The following is a 14,567-nucleotide window of genomic DNA, read 5'->3' on the forward strand; positions in this document are numbered from 1 at the left end:
AGAGGAAAAACAGGGAGCCAGCAACACAGGAAAAAATTCTGTGTTCATGTAGAGATCTAGAGATGTGTTTGTGCTTCTGGTGAGATTGTAATTTTGAGTCCGCATGTAAACTAGAAAGTTATCTGTTATTTAAAAGCACATAAGTTGTGCCCAGAAAAGGCCAGAAAGTTTCCCTGGAGAGAAGGCATGAGGGCTATGCATTGTGAGCTCTGTGGTTGAAAATCACATCCCCCTAGAAAGCAGAGTTCAGTTAACTGTCCCATAGTAACATTCATGCAGTGAATGAGTTATGGTGTTTGCAGAATGAGTTAATCTTTTGCAAAATGAGTTAATGCAGTTCCCAAAGCTTTTGAATTTGTATATATATAAACTTGAAAATCTAAGACAACCTAATTAACTTGGCTTTGATCTGCTTGGTTTGCCAATAGAATCTTTTTCCAGTATGAATTGATGTCATACTAGAAACGAAATAAAAATTATTAATCTCTTATATTGACTGCCCACCATTAGAAGATATTCACAAAGGATATTTGAGATAATCCTTGTTCTTTAGGAGTTTATCATCTTCTTGAGGGAAACAAACTATTATTAAAATTTAATTCATCACAAAGAAGAGGATACATGTGCAAACTGAGTAAAACATCATTCCTATCTGGGCTAAAACTAGCGTGATGGAATACGAATCAAGCTACCTGCAATTATTTGTGTCTAAAATGGAATTACCCTAAAAATAATATTCTTAACAGCAAGTAATTCTGTTTGTTCCAGGTAAGCATGTGAGAAAAAAGTGAGGCATTTCCTCGTATGTAGTCTGCTTTGAACTCTCTTATTAAGGATATATTTGTCCTTCATAAATAAGTAACTTAAATTATACTGACCTGATACAAAGCACAATGCATAGTGACTAACAATCTATCATTGAAAAAGAACACTTTCATGCATGCTTATTTCATTTTTTTCCGAAGTTTTCCTCACTCTGTACCTAAAAGTCTAAGTAGATCTCCAAGAGAGGCAGAATGTTACATTTTAACCAGAGAATCACAATCAGCATTCATCTTTCTTTTTTTATACAAGGATGTCTGAAATTCCTTTTATGTATATCATGTGGTACATTACGTGCATAAAAATCCTTAATCTAAAATGTTGACAACTCTCTCTCAAGGAAGACTTCGTGATCAAAGTCTATGAATCTACTTAATTTTTGTTTGCTGAAATAAATCCTTTTTAATTTCAGATATCTTGCTCAACATGTCAATACTGAATTCTCCGAAGCCAATTAATAGCAAATCTTGATGATCTGAAAGTATCATGGCATCATCCTAACATTCAATACAGACTTGAAGATTTGTATCAGAGATGGTGTTAAGGAGGTGGGGAAGGAATAATCATTATGTACACCTGAAATTTTGAATCACTGAAGAATATAACATAAATGTTGGCTTAATTTTACTTAATTTTAATTAAAGAAACTTGCAAGGATGTTTAGCATATGAAAAGTAAACATATTGCTAAAACTGGGGAATTTTACTATTTTTGATTACAGTCTGTCCTAAGGTAATTCTCGCCAATGAGTTAAGTATCCCTCTACACAAGGGATAGGACACACCTCACGGCTGTTTTTTATTTCCATTGACTAAATGCACGCACAGGAACATGACTGTCAGGACACAGGATATGTAGAATTGCTCTGGAAGTCGGGTTTCCATTTCTCTTCAGTTTATCCTTCAAGTTATTGAATCGTTTCTCTTTATACAGTTGAAGTTTCATTAGTTTCCTTTAAAAAGTTACTCTTATAAACACTACAAGATGGGTAAGAAGTAGATCTCTATCCATGTCCAAATATCGGTGACTCGATTTATTAATTTAATAATCATGTTGCCTCAACTATAGACTTTTTTCTGTCCTGTCTTGGAAGCATATTTTTCCTGAATATCATGAAAGAGAGTAGCAGTTAAACAAATGACGATAGTCCAGTAATTAAGGCCTCACTCTGACTGTAACATTAGAATATTATTTTAAATCATGAAAAAAAAAAACTTTTATTTTTGGGGGGAATGGGGGGGTGATAAGTTTTATTTATTCATTTACTTAATGGAGGTACCAGGGATTGAACCCAGGACCTCATGCATGCTAGGCATGCACTCTCCCACTGAGCTATACCTCCCCCTGCAGAATACTTTTAAAAGTAAATTTTATGACAAGAAATTTTCTATTAAAAATTATAGACAGAAGCTATTTAAATACATAAATGTTGAAGGATATGTGGAAAATTGAGAGCCTCCGAAAATTACTGGTGGGTGTATATACACTGATGCAAGCATTCGGGATCCTATGACCCAGCCAATCCACTTACAGACATAAAACCTAGAGACGTGACCTCACAGACCCATGAGGGGACGTGTGTAAGGAGGTTCATTTCAGCATTGTGTGGGGTAGTGGGACACTGGAAACAATAGCCCTGGAAATGTTAAAAAAGAACTGGGATCGATGAGCTACATTTACACATAATCTCAATATACCTTTAAGACATAGTATTAGTACTGGATAAAATCATTCAGAAATAGAATGGGTTCTATGGACAATAACATATGTAAATAGAATTTTTTAAAATGAATGCACAAACAACAGTACATATTTTATAAGGGAAACATACACTGAAGTATAGTCTTTAAGTGCACGTAAGACAGAGGAGGGAAACGGGAGCGCAAGCAGAGGATGAAGGGGAACTGAGAGGCTTTGCAGGGACCAGGGGTGACGAAGAGTGAACAGCAGGATGGGATGAACTCACCCCCGTCGTCAGAAAACAGATATGTGATCATCTCATAGTTGACATATTATGGCGAGTATCTGTGCACATGTGTGTGTGCTAGTCTGTATTTTCAGATGCACACCTGTTATCTTCATCCTTAATAAATAAAGCAGGTTTTACAAGTTACATTTACACAGGTGTAACTTACATAGAATAAATGTCACCCTTTTAGTGCTAGAGATTGAGGAATTTTGACAGACACATAGAGGACTCCTTGTATTTTTAAGTGATTTGCTTAAACCAGATCTTCTGTGCCCAAATCCAGTGCTCTCTTCACTACGTCAAAATACTTTTTAAAATTACCCCCAAAACTTTCACTCATTTCTGTTTCCACTTCTTAATACCTTATGCCATTTTTTTTTGCCTTGAAAAATTAATTACTATAATAAACGCCTCCACAGAGCTGCAGGTGGGAGGACATCATCAGACAGGCCCTTTGTTGTATGAAACAATGGCATTGAGAGAAAATAATTCCTGGTAGTGAGAAAGCAAAGACCAGACAGGAAATCAGGACACCCTGGGCCTGACAACTGCTTTAGAGAATTTTAATGATTAGCCTTTTCTCTTTTTTTGGCAGGGGGAGAACATCTGACCCATCTTAAAAAGCACAGGAAACCAAAACTTCATATATTGAAAATTACACCATTCTAGAAGGAGTGATAACCTTCAACTAACTCCTGGGTTCCTTCTGTCCACCTGCCACAGATCATTTTGGGGCTCCAAGGGAGTTCTCACAGAAATTAGAAGCAGAGACAAGCACACACAATGAGAGTAACACTGAAGGGTAAGAAAACGAGCTGCTGGCGTCCAGCAGACACGGCATGGTGAGTCTGCATAATGGAAGATGGATACAGTATGAGGTCAGCCACCCGGACGATGGATGATATCCCTATAGCTGCTAGGACATTGTCCCCAGCTAGAGTGGCAACAGCTTGTAGTCTGGCTTAGAGATCATATACCCGTCACCCCAGATAAATTAATTAGCACCCACCCTCTGAATTAAATAGCCCTGTCTGCCTGCCCAGCTTCTGTCAGCGTTCTTTCTTCCTTAGTGCCTGTGCCTTCTCCGAGCTTCCCAATGGCCCTCAGAGCTGCCAAGCAGGCAGCCCCTGTTCTTCAGTTCGGTGTCATCATGTCAGGAGATTGCAATCAAGCCTTAATAACACTCTGCAGCCTGGGAGACATTAGCCATCCCTAAAGCCCAGCTAACTTTTTGTTACAGGCATCTGTTCAAGACAGATCAAAGTCCGCCCAGGCTTGGCCAGCCCACCACACGCACTCCAAAGGAGTGTCAGCGAGGGGGCACCGAAGATGGACTCACATTTCTGTGTTTATGCCTTCGTCGGGTTTCTTACTCCTATCAGAAATATGCGAAGATCAGCAAGGGATGTTCTGTCATCTAAAAGATGACCAAGGAGACTTGAGACTAAAATCTTGAGAAGCATTTCCTTCCAAGCTGACCAGATGGCACTCAACTCATCATAAAGCTAGAAGAGGAGGATTTTGCATTGGTTTGGTGCTTTAGTTTCTGGCTCTCACCTGCTGTGTCTTTAAACATCAGGTCAAAGGAATGGGATCTGAAGAAGCTGATTTTGCAAAACGATCACCCAAATAGCTTCCGAGTGAGAGAAAACTGTAATTTCAATTAGGTGATGATGTTGGCAGCCAAAGTGGTCAGATATTCCATCAGTAATTATTCGCAAACTCAGACATCTACTAACCGAAGCACAGCAAGTTCTATATGCACAGCAGAGCAAATTTGAGCTTTAAAAATTAAAACGAGTACACAAGTTTAAAATTTGATGCCCAAAAGATATATTTGTGTTGCAGGGAAATTTGTAAAGACATCAATTTCTCTATTGTCCTCACTGCTTTGGGAAACTGTAAGCAAAGTTTATCTTTTCCATTTGGTGATTTTTCCAATCACCAAATGAGCCCTCATAATTCTTATATAATCTTAGAGGGGTGTACCCCGAAATAATCCTCCAATTGAAGTTTTGTCTACCCAAGAGTGGGGGTCCTGAGCAATAGATTTTGTGATTTAGAATCTTTCTAGTCAATGTGTGGTCCTCAGAACGTTAGTAGAACATGGCTGGAGAGCCTGTTAGAAATGCAGACCCTCAGACCCTACCCAGAGCTACTGAATCAGAACCTGCCTTTTGACAAGATCCCCAGGGGATTCCTGTGCACATCTAAGTTTGAGAAGTGCTCGTTTTAGAAAAACCAAAGCAGAATATTTGTTATATTTGTATAGAATATTCCTTATACCCATTCATTATGGACTAAATCCACACCTGCCAAGCTTGGGTGCTTATCGAATCTTGGTTCAAAGAAACACACACTTTCTTAGCTAGTCTAAGTAAACAGTGTGGATTAACCCAACCACTTTATGAGAAGGAGATGGAAACTAAGCTCCTTTACCCTTGAAAACTACTCTAGAGAGGTAAACAAGGCATTCAGTGGACTTCTAGGGTGACAAATAGTCCTGGTTTGCCTGGGAGAAAGAAGGGTTTCCTAGGACCAGCGACTTTCAGTGCTAAAACAAGGACAGTTCTAGACTAAAAGGGATGACTGACTTTATGATATCTCTCTAAATGTTTATTTTCTGACAAGACTTAAGGGGTTATTCTTAATATTTATATGCTCACAACCTTTAAAAAATTTCTACAGATTAAAACCACTCCTTCTCACGTTACCTAAGATCAGAGCAGCTCTTATTCTAGAACCAATACCCTCATTTATTGGACTTATTTTTTTTATTGGGAGTTTTCAAAGGAAACCCAGAGGAGCATGGAGATAGGACATCACAGCCTCCCGTGGCATGGGGCCGCTTGGGACAAGAGACAGCAGACCGTGGTATTAGGGTAAGCTGTGAGGATTCCTGAGTGAGCACAGACACACCAGAAGAGGGACAAAAAAGCATAAAAACAAACGTCTAGCTAGCTTCTCAATGAGGTTTAATGCCGGCTGTAACAAACATGTCGATTTGCCTGCTGCACTATGTCCCTTCCTTAGAGAGAGTGCATGGAGCCCACCCCTGGCCTCAGGGGACCTCTGGCCCAAGCATAATCAGTGGGTTTCTCTCTCTGGGGAATTTCTAACTAGATATAGTGGTTTTCGCCAGTATTTGTGGTCACTGGAATTTAGGGGCATTCTTGGGGTGATCATTTTTGCCATATGCATGGAGAAACTGAGAAAGCTGTTCATACAGGTAGGGAAAGAGGAGATACAGATGTCCAGAGGAACACAAAAGCAGAGTTTTGGGGTCAGGGTGGGGGCAGGACAGAGAGACAGAGAGAGAGTCCTTAGCTTCTGGTCTCATTCCTGTTTCTGCTTCTAGTTCAACTGCAGGAGAATGCAGTTTCCCAGCCTTTTTGCCTCCAGGCATCTCATCTCTTGATGGACTTGGTACTTGAGGAACCCCTACTTGCAAACTTTCAGCTTCCCACAGGCTCCTACTTCACAACAGGACCACAGCAATGTCCTAACAGGGCCTCTCAACCAGACTCCCTCTGAGTTGACTGTTTTGCCCAATTCCCTTTCCAATTTCTTTTTTTTTTTACATTTTTTATTGATTCATAATCATTTTACAGTGTTGTGTCAAATTCCAGTGTTCAGCACAATTTTTCAGTCATTCATGGACATATACACACTCATTGTCACATTTTTTTCTCTGTGATTTATCATAACATTTTGTGTATATTTCCCTGTGCTATACAGTGTAATCTCGTTTATCTATTCTACAATTTTGAAATCCTTCCAATTTCTAACCTCACAGGGCTGTAGCGTTCATGAGCTTAGGTACTAGGGTGTCACCCTCAGGTCCAAATGTCCCAGCTCTGGGTCAGTGCTGTGCAGGACAAGTCAATTTTGCAGGCTCTACAAATCCCTCTACAGCTGTATGCTCTAGCCCTAAAGTGCTCCAAAGAAAGAACCAATCAGCCTACCTTTTACCAGATCCAGCAATCAGGCAGGCCCAGGGGAAGGACCAGTGACCCAGAGGCCAACTGCCTGGCGTTCAAATGTTAGCTCTGAGTCAGGGTGTGTGACTCTGGTGAAAAAAAAATTTAACTTTCCTGAGTTTCCCCTTTTTTGCCTGCAAAATCTCAAGTCTAACTGTATGAAATGATCATTTCTGTAGGTCAAAATGATGGAGTATGAGTAACTTCATATGGATAAACCTAATAGTATTATACCTGTCTCAGAGGTGAGTGAAGATTTGAGGTTTTAAAACAGTGTTTTTCAGTATCTGACCTCAATGAGTATAGCTATTAATCTCAGTGTGCTGTCATCCAGCAAAATAGCTTTGTTTCCAAAGGTGCTTTAGGACAATGAGGAGGAAGAGGAGCTAACACAGCAGAAGTCGCCCAACCTCCCCAAGCTGCTAGGCGCCCTGGCTCACAAACCCCAGAGTGTAATTCTCTGACAGATTATGATCTTACTGAGCACGGCAGGGCACATGGTGAGCAGGTGGCCACAGGAGGGAAGCTGTAGGGTGCTCGGGGAGCGGCACTGTGACAGCCGACAGCAGCAGGGTGGGCAGCCCAAGCTCTCCAAGGACACCCAGAAGCAGAGGCTCATGTGCGAGGCGCAGGGCATACCCAGAAAGACAGGTGACAGTTTGTCCTACAGCAGCCATCCAGGTTTGGTCCAGCCAAGTCTCCAGACAGAAAAGGCTTCTCAAAATAGAGCCACAAATTGAGTCCAGCCTTTCACAAAGCACCCTCACCATAAAGCCATCTTTCTGTGACCGCGGTGTGGAAAGGGCTGCCTGCTCCCTAGCAGTGCTTCTGCGCCGACACGGACAGTCACCCGTATCAACAGTCAGGCTCCGACGGGACAGGTCAGCAAGTCCTCACACAACTGGTCCTTGAGGTATCACTCCTGGGGCAGGCAATGCCATGGTGGACTCCTCTCCTAGCTTTAAAAATTCTAAAATTATAAATGCCCAGTGACCCAAGTCTACACAGTGGTTCAAGCATTCCCTCTTCCTGGACCACCTTCCCTTAAACATCACATCACCCGCTCCTCCGTGTCTCTTGGTATGTCACACTATCAGCAGGAGGACCAGGCTGCCGTCCAGGTTATTATCGCAGGATTACTAAGTGGCACTTTTTTTTGTACTCAAAGAATCTCCATTGGACAACACACTATACAGTCACCCTTCTCTGACAACTTAGATAAAACCTATTACTATCTCCCTTAACCTGCCTTATTATTCTTCATGTTTTACAATGATTTGTCTCTCATGGCCCCATGTAAGCTGCTCTAGAGCAAAAACGTAAACAATTTTGATAAATGCTGTATCTTATCACCTAGAACAATGCCCGGAAAGTACTTGGAAGTTACTCCAAAAACGTCTGTTGAATGAATTTAAAAATTAAGAAATAGAAGCTTTTTCCCTTCTAAATATTAATTTTTATTTCAATTACCTGGCGAAATACTAATAAAGTTAATCAACTAAGTCCATACCCAGTCTTTCCTTAAAATGCTTCAGCATTCTAACAAAGCAGTATGTTTCACAAATTGGTCACCCTGCTGTATTTCCACCAACCTTCCCAGGACCCACTGCCTTCTACAGACCCAGTGGAGAAGTTAGCCAGCGGCACTTAGCAGGCATATTTTCATTCTGTCTTGGCCATGCCTCTACACAGAGTGTCTGTTCCAGCAGCTCTACCGAGTGGGCAGTCAGACAACCCCGCCCCTGGGCTGGCGCAGTCAGATAATCAGATTCCTTGGAATGAGAACACAGCAGTTCTAGGAGCTTCTGGCAGAGAACAAGGTGGAGAAAGCAGCCCTGTTGATTCCTGGGGATTTCCAGCTCTTGCCTCCCCACCAGGCCTGGCGTAATGTCCTTCCACGTACACCTCTAGGTGAGCCACCTGTTTATTTGACCTAGTTTGGGTAGCTTTCTGTTGCTTACAACCAACAACCCCGAGTCACTGGGGAAATTCACCAGAATTGCTCCTTCTTATTACTACAAAACACCGTCCAGGCAAAAGCTCTCAGGAGCTCACTTCCCTGGAACCCCAGATTCCACATACAAAAATCTTTAACTCTCCAGAGCTGATTTGTACATAGACTAGCTTTAGGAAAATGGAGCATTTGAATGAAAATACACTGATGGTTTAAAACCACTTGATGACTTTATTTCCACATGTCCACTAGACACTTTCAACAAAATGGGATGCTGTTACCTAAGTGTAAAATATCTAAAATAGAACTTCATGATTCCTTGTCCTCCCCTTTCTAATCATCTCCACTTATGCCAATAGCACTCCTCTTTGTAGCAGATTTCTGCTCTTCTCAACACCTCCCTCGACTTTGTCTCTCTCTACAAGCACTGCCTGTGTTCCTTCCGAAACACACCTCCTTTCTCCTCATTCTCAAGAGTCTTCACTTAAGCCCAAGTTCTAGTGTGAAAAGACACTGCACTCAGAATTGGCAAGTGTGGGTTTCTTCCAAGCTTCTCTACTAACTGCCTTTGGATCCTGTGTTTTCAAATGTAAAAATATCATCCAGAGAACTTGAATGGATGAATCCAAGCACCCAACCTAACTAAAACAATGAGGTGAATTAATGATCATTTCTTATCCAATAAATTCACTCTATTTAATAAAATTTTATGCATACTTTATCCCATTAAAGGGTTTTCATACAGCTATTTTTTTTCTTTCCTTCCTACCTTTTCATTTACTTTCTTTTCCTTTACCTCTTTACCTATTCTCATTTCCTGTTTCTATTTTTGAAATATCTTGTTTCAGCTTTCTCCACTTTTGATTTTTATGCCCTGGCACCTGGTGAACACATGAATGATCTCCAATTTTAGAAGGCACAGCTGTGCTTTTATGGGAACTGGAAAAGGACAAAACCTCTTTTTAACAACCTGGAGAGATCATCTGGCTTTTTCAGCGATTGCTTTATGTTTCATTTTTCAGAGGAGTAAATAACATCCTCACATCAACAAAGCACCAGTGGCCCTGAGCGCAATCCCTTGTTGTAAAAGCGGATAAAGATAAATAACCTGGCTTGTACATTTCAATATTTTATGAATGGGCTTGAGCCTCAGGGACCCATTTCAGAATCAAGTCTAGGCCGTAACTCAGGCAATGATTCACTGCACATGGTCATTTAGAAGCCGAGTCTCCTCAGCTCCATCAGTGATCCCTGCCTGTGTCACACCTCAGACCTCCTTTTGTACCAAGTATCTTAATACCCTCCTTACTCTCCTGGAGTGACATGCATAGCACTGTAATCCATCTTCACAGAAATAATATATTCATTCCACAGGTTCTTCTCCAAATTCTAAAGCCCAATGAGCTCTGAAATATGAAAACTTTTACCAAATTTTGGCACCTAACCTCACATGACTGCATCCCCTGATCTGCACTGGTGAGAGTAACTTACTCTATTTGCCCCACCTATTACGAAGATTTGCTACAATAAAACCAATGTTTTTAGTTACAGGGGCTCACCTATATTCCATTATGGGTGTTACATTATACCAGGTGCATGTACCTCATTGGCCTTCTAAAACCTGGAGAAGACTGAAAATGCTTCTAGCTAAGAGATACATAAAATGGCTTTTGGAACTATGTGACCTACGTTCACACAAACACTCAATATAACATTCTGGCTTTAGCATGAAGAAGAAATACAAGGATATTAACTGATGAGAAACCACACATACTTCATTATGTAAGCCTTTGGCCCTGACATAGTAGAAGATGTATTGAAGTAGTCTGATGCCTGCACCAGCGCACAGAAGCATCCATCCCTGGGATGACAGGCACACATGCAAACTGGCAGGGGGTCCTGTTAACCACTCAAATGCACAACCAACACGGTGACATCACTTTCTAAAATGATGAATAACTTCTGAGGAATTTCCAAACAAAGCAAAATACTATACGCCTCTCAACTTACACATCAGCTGCATTTTCTGGAAAATAAACTGCATATTAAAACTGCCCAGAAAGCACCTGTGTTCAGATGCCAGCTGGAGTTCATTTCTAGGCTAAGATAATATGAAATGTGTACAGCATATGTGTACATTTGTTGTGTTGGGATCTCCCACACTTGGCAAAATGACTAGAATCCCTGGATCCAATTTTATTAAATGACAGTGGAGAACCCTCCCCAAATATTTAACAACCGAAAGACACTCCTCCATGATTTCCAGAAGGCCCCCCAGGGGGAGGAATTTCCTTCCTACAAACCACTGAACTCATTTCTCTTCAGTTTGTCCCAAACCACACTAGCATTCCGGATTACAGACAGCATGGTACCAGAACTGGAAGACAGGCTTACTGATGCTCCTTTCTCTCATATTTCTGGCTGAAATTGGGTTCCTGATTCCACGTGCGGAAAATGCAAAAAGTTTCTTATCCTTAAAGCTTCTTTATTCTATGACCTGTGCTCCCCAAAGCCTCTGCACAGTAGACAGCTTTCACTCAAATACCTCCTAAGACCCTTTTGGAAGCATCAAGTAGGGGGAAAAAAAGTCCCCAGAGGGTAGCCAGCAGTACAAACACACTTAAATAGTGGTAGATCTTTCACGAGCTGGATGTCAAAATGTGATTTTTCTAAAACTAGAAATTAAACACTACACAACAATGACTCATGGTTTACAACAAGCATAGCCGGTTTCATACACCATCATCTCCCAACAACTAAATTTTTCCGCCATTTCTGGGACACGTCTATCTCTTTAAAGAACCTGAAAACAGCCATTGGCTGAATCCGTAATGTGCAGACCCCCATGTGAGCGTGGACCATGGGCAATGCTCATGGAATGTAAGAACTAGAAAGAAACTTAGAGATAAAATTCAGCTTCATCAATTTCATCAGTTTTCAAAGGAGCGAATCAGGGTGGTCACATGGATAGTTAGGGACATCACCCAAAGTAAGACTGGCTTCCAGTGGAGACATTGTTCCATGACCACTGTTCCACGCTACCAGGTCTCAATAATGCCTAAGAGATCATATGCACATTCTTGGGTTGAGTTTTAAGTTCACTTTCTTTATTGCTGAGATCGGTATGCTGTTAAATATACGGCCACCTGAGGCTATAAGTAATTGTTTGGGATCCCCTTTCCTGTTAGTCTCTCCTGATAAGTGCTGCTCACCTGCTTCTCCATTATTTTCCCTTCTATTCCACACCTGTTGGGCTCCACAGCCTCTGGCTTTACAAATTTACCTCGGCACTTATCTTCCTCTCCTCTAAAATTTCAGTGCCAAGCTTTGTAGGTGCTCTTATTTGGAATGACAAGAAGGAAAGTGAAGGCTGATGGAAGCCAAGGAAAAGGTTCAGACAGAAGACGAGTGTCATAACTCAGGCAGGCTCAAATGAGGGGCCTGCTGAGGAGAGGACAGAGAGGGCGTGAGAAGAGAAGCAGCCAGGAATGGGCAGCACTAGGGTTGGACAGAACAGACCAAGAGGAGTCATCGGTCTCCAGAAGAGTGTGGCAAAGCCACCTTCCATTCGGATGAGTGCCTGTGTTCACTGAGGGGTGGGGCAGCAGAGACTAGCTAGGGGTCATTTTCAGTGCAAGGCTAAGGTGAGGTGGGGGAGAGGACTGGGTCAGGGCTCGGAGTCATCCTTCTCTGGGAACAGACTCCATCACGTACCTCCATCAAGTAAACATGAGACAGTTTTCAGCCACGGATGGTTAAGAGGGTGCTCGCGAAAGAGCTAGTCCAGAAGTGGGCAGAGACCCATCGGAGTAGGTAAGGGTTCAGGACGCAGGTCCAGCACCAGCAGGACCTGACACAGTGGAGTAGAGACAGGGGGAAACCCAGCTGCGTGGAGGGGCCAACAATACGAGGTGAGGCTGCAGCCCAGTGCCCAGTGGGGGCTAGCACCGGTTTTGTGGCTTTAGGCACCAAAACTTGTCTTCTACTGCTTGACCAACTATAGTCTCCTACCTGAGTCTCTACTGTGTCAGAAAATGAGTTGAGACCTCAGTTCCCAAAGCCAAGCTAGAGAAAACCGAGGCTGACCCAGGCCATACGTAACATGCAGAATGACATCAGAGGAGACAAATAAATTTATGATAAAGCGAAACACACGTGAGCTGAACTAATATTGTGGTACTAGGTACCAGCTATGGAAGCAGGCTCGCTGTCCACAAATACAAGAACAGCTCTGAAACTGGCAAAGCCTGCTCTGGGAAGTTGTTGCCTTCTCCGTGGAATAGGGACCCAAGTAGCTTCCTGGACTCCGAACAGCTCAGGACCCACAGGCTCCAAGGCTGTAAAATGTGAACTCCCTGTAGTTCACTTTGTTATTACTCCCTGTGGTACCCAGCAGAGGCTGACACCCTGAGAGGAACAGTCCCGTGCAGTTCACTTTGGAATTACTGCCTCCTAGACTTAAGCACCCAAAACGCGGGACGGCTTTGGGAGCAGCAGGCGTCTTCCCACCGATGCTGCAGCTCACAGGCAACGCCAGTTTTAAGTACTGAAAGCCACTTTGTGCAGGATCGTCTCCACTATACTTCCTCATATGACACAGACTATAACTTTCCTAAGGAAGAGATAGTAAAATAAAAATAAAGGTGTGTTTTAAACCTCTCTCCCTTCTTGTCGGTTGGCACAAAAACAAAAGGCAGTTTGCTGTAGTGGAGAAAAAAGGGTATCACTCAGGAATCACATTAATTTTTTTAAGAACTTTAGGTAACAAATTCTTAAATTCTTGTCTTCTACTTATTCAAATGTAGCACAGTTTTCTACACATTCTCAAAAGGTTACATTTATAGTTTCTGAAAGAATAGAAACATATTAGGATGCTAGTTTTATAAAACCAGTACACTGATAATAATCATCATAAGCTATGTAACTAAAAAGGATCAACACATGATCTAGATTTTTTTTTCAACCTTTCCTGGCTGTTTTGTGTAGGCCCTTCCTGGGAGGGTTATCCATAAGGTTCTAGTCAGGAAAACAGACACAATTCTAGGTTTTTCAAAGCAAGGAAATTTAATTGAGGGGATTGGTTACACAGATGTCAGATGAGGTAAGAGAGAAACCAGGGGCGATGAGGTAACTCAGAAATGAGTACCTGAATGTTCCATTTCTCTATTTTTGCATACCTCAAACTTCAGTGGCTCAAAACAATCACTTTTTATCATGATCTTTCGCAGTTCTGGGACGTGGGTGGGGCGCCGTTAGGTGACTCTCACTTGGATTCCCTTGTGCAGTTGTAGTCGGATGGTGACGGAGATTGGAGTCATCCTGAAGTCTTACTCACGCACGTGTGTGATAGTTAATGCTGGCTACTGGCTGGGACCTTAGCAGGGATTACTGGCCAGAACACCCACACAGAGCTTCTCCATGTGGCCTGGCCTTCCTTAAATGTCAGTCTCAGACTTTTACTTGATGACTCAGGCTTCAAAGGCAAGGAATCCAAGAGAAAGTTCAGAAAATTCATCCCCTTTTATGACTGACCCTCAAACATCATTTAGTGTCACTTCTGCCATATTCTGCTTGTTGGTTAGGCAGTAAATTTGGTCTAGAGATAAAGGCAGACGACATAGGCCCCGTCTCTTAGTGGGAGGAAGTCAGAGAATTGGTGGACATGTTTAAAAACCAGACAGAGGAAGCAACTGCCACCCCTAAGTCTGGGAGATCTGAAAGAGGCATTTTTACAAGAATCAGGAACTTGGGTGTCAGAGGCCAGTGCTGGAGTCTGGGGGAGGTGGTGCTGGAATCACAGAGAGAGATGGAAGGCAGATCTACATCTTGCCGTTCCAAGCCC

General features: G+C 42.2%; 1 protein-coding gene and 1 long non-coding RNA gene across 3 annotated transcripts in view; one reads left to right on the forward strand and one right to left on the reverse strand.

Moving 5' to 3' along the window:
• GRXCR1 (glutaredoxin and cysteine rich domain containing 1) overlaps positions 1–14,567 on the reverse strand; it is a 298,219-nt gene that overhangs the window by 126,587 nt on the left and 157,065 nt on the right. The gene's annotated exons all lie outside the window — the stretch shown is intronic.
• On the forward strand, positions 2–4,601 carry LOC140687516 (uncharacterized). Its single transcript, XR_012061911.1, has 4 exons — positions 2–79; positions 554–768; positions 1,235–1,370; positions 3,387–4,601. It is a non-coding gene; the product is annotated as an uncharacterized lncRNA (long non-coding RNA).

The sequence above is a fragment of the Vicugna pacos genome, chromosome 2 (genome assembly GCF_048564905.1).
Source record: "Vicugna pacos chromosome 2, VicPac4, whole genome shotgun sequence".
Classification (NCBI taxonomy): domain Eukaryota; kingdom Metazoa; phylum Chordata; class Mammalia; order Artiodactyla; family Camelidae; genus Vicugna; species Vicugna pacos.